This window comes from Arachis duranensis, chromosome 1, assembly GCF_000817695.3.
Source record: "Arachis duranensis cultivar V14167 chromosome 1, aradu.V14167.gnm2.J7QH, whole genome shotgun sequence".
Taxonomy (NCBI): domain Eukaryota; kingdom Viridiplantae; phylum Streptophyta; class Magnoliopsida; order Fabales; family Fabaceae; genus Arachis; species Arachis duranensis.
The window spans coordinates 44,211,526-44,220,513 of NC_029772.3; positions in this window are offsets into that span (position 1 = coordinate 44,211,526).

Genomic DNA, 8,988 nt, shown 5'->3' on the forward strand with positions numbered 1-8,988 from the left:
TCAGTGCCATCACGCTTAACAGTAAAACAAGCGGTCTGGAAATCTCTAAGATGCTTGATAGGCTCTTGAGCAGGTAAGCCATGAAACTTGGGCATCAAGTTGAGTAGTGAAGACTTTATTTCAAAATCTACAGCTACTGCTGGGTGGTGTGCCTGGAATGGTTGGAGCGTAAAATTAGGGGCTCCTTCCTCCTGGATAGTGACTCTTCTGGATGCTGCCATGTCACCTGCACGTAAATGAACTGGATCAGTAGAGAGGGAGCTTGTTTCTTCCTTAGATGATGGTTCCGGTTCGTCCTCAAAGAGGAGTTGCCGACGCCTAGCTTGCCTTATATGTGAAAGAGTTCTTTCCATCTTAGGGTCAAATGTTGGCAAGCTTGGATCAGGAAGTGAACGCGTCATTTAACGAAAGAAACGTACAGCTCATAGTGACAAAAATAAAATAAAATGCAAATAAATAAATTCTAATTAATAACTTTAGCACTCTATTGCAACTCCCCAGCAACGGCGCCAAAAATTGATGCGGCGAAAATTGGTGAATCAAAAATTATTAAAACATATACGTTGCAAGTATAGTTCTTAATTCACCAGAAATCCACTTATCAATTTAGAAAGGTGTCACAGGAATTTAAAATTAAAATACTGGGAGTATGAATCCCAGGTCGTCTCCCAACGAGTTGCAGAAAAGTGTGCTATTTTATTAATCAGATGTTTTCAAAAAAGGTTTGAGTTGAGTAAACAGGAAATAAAATTGGAGAGTTTGAATAATGTAAATAAAAGCCTTGACTGGGAGTTGATTAGTTGGAAGCCCCACTGTTGTTGGATTACTCTCTAGATTAATTGATAATTAGAGGTTATCCTGTTCAGTTATCTCTTACTAGGTAAGGGAAAGTCAAACAAGTTGGGATGCTATGCCCGTTCACAAGTTGCAACCCACTTAATTAAAAGGGGTTGGTGTTATTGACTAGAGGGTATGCCAACAGTAACCCAATTATAATCTTTCTTTCAAGTCTTCCAACTCAAGGGTTCCTTTCAATCAAATCCCCATCAAGTTAGGAAACTACTCGCTCATTGTGAATGTAAAATTCATAACATATGAAAAGGAATTAAGGAAAGACATTGTAAATAAAAATAAAAAATAATCAATTAAAAATAAAAGTAATCCTTGTATTAAATAATCCTAAAAATATTCCAATGGTAAAATTAACAAAGCAAAGGATATGGAAGAGTAAAGCCAAGTAAAGAAAACGAACTAGAATGACGAAGTCTTGATGAGGTAATAACTCTTCTCAATATCCCAATGCAAAAAGTGGTAGAAAAATAAAATCCTAAGAACTATGAATATCTAGAGAGAAAAACCTAGAGGAGGAGTAAAAACTAGATCTAAAACTAAAACTGTGTATATTGAATTGTTGTTCTGGTTTCTGCATGTTCTCTGGCTCTAGTCTGCTGTTTTGGGCCAAAAACTGGGTCAAAATAAGGTCCAAAATGGCCCCCAGCGAATTCTGCAGATTATGCAGATCGCGCACGTCACGCGATCGCGTCATCCATGCGGTCGCGTCATTTGCGTTTTTCCTTGCCGCGCGTTCGCGTCGTCCACGCTTCCGCGTCACTTGTGCTTTTCCACTCCGCGCGGTCACGTGAGCCATGCGGCCGTGTCACTGTGATTTCTCCTCTTTCGCGCGAACGCGTGAGCCATGCGGCCGCGTCACTTCTCGCTGGTCATCTCCTCAATTTCTCGTGTTCCTTCCATTTTTGCTAGCTTCCTTTTCAATCTCCAACTCATTCATGCCCTATAAAGCCTGAAACACTTAACACACAGATTACGGCATCGAATGGAATAACGGAAAATTAAAATGCATAATTAAAAGTCTCTAGGAAGCACTTTTCAATCATGTAATAAATTCAGGAAGGAAATATAAATGCATGCTAAATTAATGAATTAGTGGGTAAGGATTATGATAAAACCACACAATTAAACACAATATAAACCATAAAATAGTGGTTTATCAGTCAACTACCTTGATCATGCAAAGATTGAGTTTATGGAAAACCCTAGGTGATTGAATTTCTATTCCTAGGCAATTTAATCTTCTCTAACACAACCAACCGTCAATTCCTTGATCAATCAATTGTATTAGAGGGTTAAATTCAAATTCTAATTTATAAGCCACACAAACCCTAAGAACCTAAAAATGATCCAATTATATGTCATGTATCACATTAAATCCAGATAATTAAGGAGTTGTAAGAAGACGGTTTCAAGTTGTAATTCTAGTGATATAACTTTCCCAAAATTCAAAAGAATTCAATTTAGATTAGATTTATCTTTCAATACACACTAATCCGTATGATAAAGAATGAAACCAATTCTTAAACATAAATTAATGCTTTAGTCAAGAGTAGAAGAACAAATAATTATTAATCCATCAAAGTAAACAGAGCTCCTAACCTTAACAATGGAGGTTTAGTGGCTCATGGTTTAGAGAAAACCCTAGGAGAGAAAAACTGTAAATTGTGGAATAAGGAATTGGAGAAGAGAGCTCCCCACGAGGGCGAATCTCTATCCTATTTATAGTCCTAATTGCAATTGATTTAAAACTTAAATTAAAACCTAACAAATCTTTTCGATTTGATTATTTGATTTAAAATCAAATAAAAAAGTCTTCCATTGATTCTTGTTGCACGCATGGGGACCACCTTGATTCACGCTCTCGGCGCTAAACACCTGTGCTGAGTGTTTAGCACCATCAGTCCAGTGTGCCTTGCACGCAATTCAACGTCCCCCAGTGTTAAACGTTGGTGAGGTGGCATTTAGCGCCAAAGTTCCAGCAGCAAACTTTCTTGTTTTTCTTCTTTCTAAATTCTGGCAAATCTCACCCGAATGCTACCTGTAATCAATAAAATATAAGAACAACTCAAAGTAGCATCTAAGAGGGCAGAAATCAACTAAATCTCTTAATAATTCAACAAATCACTATATAAATCAATAAGAAAAGGCACAAATGATGCTTACACATCATGCTTCTGTGATTTTCAAACATGGTATGGGCACTCGACCTAGGATTGGGTGGAGCAGCTACTTGGTGCCAAGCCTTCCCATGGTCAGCAGCAAGGTGCGTAGAGGAAGGAGTCTTTCTCTATCAAGCTAGCATGGCTTCGGGACCGAGTCTGGTATTTGCCCGATACCGCTGAGCTAAACACTCTCCGACAGTACACGAGGTATTACATATTGTTGTTTATTTGGGGTTACTAGATGACTGACAAGTCAAATAATCAGATCCATATTCGGTGGCTGCCACTATTGATTGACTTCTAAAAGTACCGCAGTCTATCTGGACGTCCGCTATGCTTGCATGGACCTACCACTCCATATGCTCTGCAGCACATCGGGACATCTCAGATATTGCCAGATGCACTCCGCTTATAGTTACTTGGATATACCAGAGATTTTCTCAACGGTGTCCATTTGAGAGACAAGTTTATACGTATCCCATAGCTGTGAGGTAACTAGTAGTACTTGTTCATACCCTGGGTCGAGCTGTCCGACACGGGATCTTCTACAGAACAAAGCAACCGACCTCTTCAGGTCAGGATGACCCGACCTCTTATCAAAGAGCTCTGCCAAGTCACAAGAAAGCCCAACAAAGGGCCCAAATAGAGGAACACGTCCTAAATCCAAGGGCAGCCCAAAGTCCATAGAGATAAAGGTGGTTCCCTTGAAGATAAGATGACCTCACTTGAAGATAAGATAAAGATAAGATAAGATAACTAACTTATCTTATCTAAGAAGGTCATTCTACACCATTATAAATACACTGGAGCACCCAGGTATAACTCATACTCTGATTCTACTCAATACCTGCTTAATACCGTTGCTAACTTAAGCATCGGAGTCCCTTGCAGGTACCCCCACCCTCCGGGGATGAAGGAATCAGTATCACCATCAAGCTCAAAAAATCAGATACAACCGTTCCGACCAGCGTTCAGGTAACCCCCGGAACATTGGCGCCATTGCCGGGGACCCAGAAGTCATCCCATTACCATGGCGGACGATCATGACAATGATCACACCTCAGATCTAGAAGAAAGAACGCCGCATAAAAATGCGGACTCCACACCAAAAGATACTCCCGAAATCAACAATAAGAACTCCCCAAATGAGGGAGCCCTGGACGCATTTCAAGATCAGTTTAAACAACTTGAGGAAGACGCTCTACGTCAATGAGAGGCTGAGAAGGATCTACAAAGAGAAATAAGGCGACGCCGGGAATTGGAGAACAAACTCCTAAAACTTGAAGCCGATGTTAAGACTAAAGCCAGCCGATCCGCTCCTGAAGATAGCACCCGCAAGGAGCAAGATCCATTCACCAAGGAGATCATGAAGACAAGAATCCCAAAAATCTTTAAACTCCCAGACATGACCTTGTACGACGGAACTATGGATCCCAGCCATCATCTCAGCAACTTCAGGAGCAGAATATATCTCACCGACGCCTCAGATGCAGTTCGTTGCAAAGCCTTTCCAACTACTTTTACAAAAACAGCAATTAGATGGTTCGACAACCTCCCTCCTAGATCTATCTCGAGTTTCAACGACATGGCCAAGAAATTCCTGGCCAGATTCTCCATCCAAAAGGACAAAGCTAAACATGCACCGAGCTTATTAGGAATCAGACAAAGAGAAAGGGAAACCCTGCGCAATTACATGGAGAGATTCAAAAAGACATGCCTGGATATACAAAACCTACCAACAGAGGCCGCTATCATGGGCCTCATTAATGGCCTGCGAGAAGGGCCTTTTAGTCAATCTATACCAAAGAAGTACCCTACATCTCTGAAGGAGGTGTAGGAACGAGCGGAAAAGTACATCAACATGGAAGAAAACTCCCAATTAGGAGAGACCTCAAAGGCCGGGTTCACCTCTCGGGATAAAGACAAAGATTCCAGAAAGAAGGAAGATCGCCATGGAGAGAAAATAAAAAAATACCACAATTACACCCCCTCTTCGGGTGTCTCTTGTGGCTGTCTACAGAGAGGTTTGCAACACAGAAAAAATACCACCAGCTCGACCACTCAAAGGCAAAAAAGGAGGAGGAAACCAGGCTGAATATTGTGAATACCATCGGATCTGCGGGCACTCCACCAATGAGTGTTTTGACATAAAAATTGTCATAGAAAAGCTCGTACGAGAAGGAAAGCTAGATCGATACCTGGCCACCCATGATGATGAACAAAGGAAAAGAAGAAGAGCAGAAGATGTCGGACCAACTGCGCGATCATCCCTGACGCCAGAAAGACATGTCCATATGATACACGGATTTGCCGGGGGAGGAATCTCCAAATCATCCCGCAAAAGACATCTCAAAGACGTATATCACGTCACAGAAAAGGAGGAAGCACCCGACATCTCGGCGATCACTTTTACCAAGGAAGACGCATCCGGCGTCGTGTTAGGGCATGACGATGCCATGGTCATCACTATTATACTGGCAAACGCGAATCTTCACCGCACGTTGATAGACCAGGGGAGCTTTGCCGATATCTTATTCAAAACTGTTTTTGGCAAACTTGGCTTGGAAGAAAAAGAACTCAGAGCATATCCGGATAGCCTGTTCGGGCTAGGAGATACCCTAGTTCAACCGATGGGATACATCTCGCTCCACACAACTTTTGGAAAAGGAAGTGAGTCAAGAACACTCAAAATAGATTACATCGTCGTCGACGTAAGCTCAGCTTACAATGCCCTAATAGGTCGGACAACGTTAAATCAGCTCGGCGCAATAGTCTCGACTCCGCATCTATGCATGAAGTTCCCAACTGCAGGTGGAATAGCCACAGTAAAGGCAGATCAGAAGATGGCACGCTACTGTTACAACAAAAGTCTAAACCTCAAAGGCAGAGGAGAAGAATTCCACACAATCGAGCTCGGTGGAGTTCAGAGGCGGGAGGAGCTCCGCTCACAACCTGAAGGAGAAATAGAGAAAATCCAGATCGGGAACACCCCGAACTAAACAACCAACATCGGCACACTCTTAAAAGGGGACATAAAAGAATCACTCATACAGTTCCTACGCGATAATGCCAACCTCTTTGCGTGGAAGGCCACAGACATGCCAGGCATAAATCCCAAACTAATGTGCCACAAGCTAGCAGTCTACCTAGGATCTCAGCCGGTACAACAAAGGCGCAGAAAGCTAGAACCAGAACACTCTCAAGTGGTGGAAGAACAGGTACGAGCTCTACTGGAGGAAGGCTTCATAAGAGAAGTCAAATACCCGCTATGGCTTGCTAATATCGTTTTGGTAAAAAAGCCAAATGGGAAGTGGAGAATGTGCACCGACTATACCGATCTCAACAAAGCTTGCCCGAAAGATCCTTATCCGCTCTTAAACATCGACGCATTGGTAGATGCCTCCTTCGGATACAAATACCTCTCCTTTATGGACGCATACTCGGGATATAATCAAATCCCAATGTACCCACCCGACCAAGAAAAACCTCTTTCTTAACCCTAAAGGCAAATTACTACTACATTGTTATGCCCTTCGGTCTCAAAAACACGGGAGCCACTTACCAAAGATTAATGAACAAAGTTTTTTCGGATCACATCGGAAAGATCATGGAGGTCTACGTAGACGATATGCTAGTGAAGACACAAAACAAAGAGATGTTATTATTCGACCTGACACAAGTATTCAACACCATAAGACGACACGGCATGCGACTCAATCCCGCGAAATGTACCTTCGCAGTAGAAGCTGGTAAATTCTTGGGTTTTATGATCACACAGAGAGGAATCGAGGCAAACCCGGACAAGTGCAGGGCCGTACTCGACATGAAAAGTCCGACTTGTATCAAAGAGGTACAACAACTCAACGGGCGGTTGGCAGCCTTGTCCAGATTCCTGGTTGGATCAGCAATAAAATCTCTCCCCTTCTACGCCACTCTAAGTAAGGGAAAAGAGTTTGAATGGACAGCTGAATGCGAGCAAGCCTTCCAAGACTTCAAAAAATTTCAACAGTGGGAAGGAGAACCACTCATCTTATACCTCATAGTGGAAAATCGGGCAATAGCCTCAACACTGGTCTGAGAAGACAACAGTGGGCAACAACCCATATACTTTATCAGCAAAGCGTTACAAGGATCCGAGCAGAACTACCATAAAATAGAAAAGTTCACTTACGCTCTCATAATAACATCTCGATGACTTCGCCCATATTTCCAGTCTCACACCATTAAAGTGCGGACCAACCAGCCCATAAAAGGAATCTTACAGAAAACAGACTTGGTAGGCAGAATCTTGCAATGGGCAGTCGAGTTGTCCGAATTCGACCTTCAATACGAAGCTCGGACGGCCATCAAATCTCAATATCTGGCCGACTTCATTGCGGAATTTACGGACACACCGGAAATCCCCGTAGAATGGAATCTAAATGTGGATGGCTTCTCAAATAAAATGGGAAGTAGCGCAGGCGTAATAATTGAAAGCGGACGGGGGACCCAAATCGAACTCACCCTCAAATTCGGGTTCCCTGCCTCAAACAATCAAGCAGAATATGAAGCACTACAAGCTGGTTTGAAGATGGCTAGGGAGGTTGAAGCTCAAAAACTTATCATCTTCAGTGATTCACAGGTAGTTACTTCACAAATAACAGGAAGCTACACATCCAAAGATCCTACTATGAAAAAGTACTTGGACAAAACTAGGGAACAGCTCGAACAACTCGGAGAGTACGAGGTTCGTCACATACCCCGAGAACAAAATGCCCGGGCCGATGCACTCTCAAAACTAGCCAGCACCAAACCAGGAGGCAATAATAGAAGCCTCATACAAGAAATTCTACAGAATCCATCAATCTCAAAAGAAGAAAAAGTCCTAGCCATAATAGGTCACAATCAGGGATGGATGACACCCATAATTAACTACCTCAGAACAGAAGTTCTCCCCACAGATGAGAAAGAGGCAAAGAGGTTAAAACGAGAAGCACAGTACTACACCTTCATAAATAATACTCTATACAAAAGAGGGATTTCGATACCACTGCTAAAATGTGTACCGACTTCCAACACAAAAGACGTCCAAGAAGAAGTACACAGTGGCATATGTGGCAATCACCTCGGAGCACAGGCACTCGCCAAAAAAGTACTTCGGGCAGGATTTTATTGGCCAACTCTACAAAAAGAAGCCACAGAATTTGTAAGGACGTGCTCACCATGACAGAAGCATGCCAACTTTCACACCGCTCCGCCAGAGGAACTCATCAGCATAACCTCACATTGGCCATTCGCAAAATAGGGACTCGATCTCCTCGGACCTTTTCCTCAAGGATCAGGACAAGTCAAATTCCTCATAGTAGGAATAGACTACTTCACAAAATGGATCGAGGCAGAACCCCTGGCCAATGTGGTGTACGAAATTGTGATCATCAATGGCGCCATCAACATGGTACGCTCAATTGCAATCTCAACTATTTATCACAACTTCGCAAAACTAACCAGCAAGTGCACTGGGTCGTCCAAGTAATAAACCTTACGCGAGTAAGGGTCGATCCCACGGAGATTGTTGGTATAAAGCAAGCTATGGTCATCTTGTAAATCTCAGTTAGGCGGATTCAAATGGTTATGGAGGATTAATGATTAAAAGATGAATAAAACTTAAAATAAAGATAAAGATACTTATGTAATTCATTGGTGAGAATTTCAGATAAGCATATAGAGATTCTTTGTCCCTTCCGTCTCTCTACTTTCCTACTGTCTTCATCCAATCCTTCTTACTCCTTTCCATGGCAAGCTGTATGTTGGGCATCACCGTTGTCAATGGCTACAGGCCTGTCCTCTCAGTGAAAATGTTCAACGCGCTCTGTCACAGCACGGGTATTCATCTGTCGGTTCTCGATCATGTCGGAATAGAATCCAGTGATTCTTTTGCGTTTGTCACTAACGCCCCACAATCGCGAGTTTGAAGCTCGTCATAGTCATTCAATCC